The sequence below is a fragment of the Octodon degus genome, unplaced genomic scaffold (assembly GCF_000260255.1).
Source record: "Octodon degus isolate 3935 unplaced genomic scaffold, OctDeg1.0 scaffold00086, whole genome shotgun sequence".
Taxonomy (NCBI): Eukaryota; Metazoa; Chordata; class Mammalia; order Rodentia; family Octodontidae; genus Octodon; species Octodon degus.
Window position 1 is genome coordinate 671,871 of NW_004524662.1, and position 464 is coordinate 672,334.

A 464-nucleotide genomic window follows, 5' to 3' on the forward strand; every position below is an offset into this window, starting at 1 on the left:
TTTATCAGTTTCTCAATTTCATTATTTCAATGGGCTAAATTTCTTTCATTGACTTGTATTGTTCTTTTAGAGCTTGTCATTTATTTCTTCTCTGATATCATTTTTTTCCTCTATTAATTTTTTACATAGTTCATTTTTGCTTTTGAAAGGTAATGCATCAGTAGTTTATTTCAGATATATTTTTATGTAAGTTCTTGTTCTTATGCAGTTCCTTCTTAGTACTGCTTTTGCTGTGTATCAGTTTTAGTATACTGTGTTTACATTTTTATTTGTTTCAAGGAGTTCTTAAATTTTCCTTCTGAGTTCTTTAATGATGGTTTATGCAAAAGTGCATGATTCAGTTTCCATGTTTGCATAATTTCTAAATTGCCTCTTGCTGTTATATTTAATTTCATCCTATTGCGATAAAAAGGTACAAGATATACTTTCAATTTTTTAAATTTTTGAAAACTCTTGTGACTTGA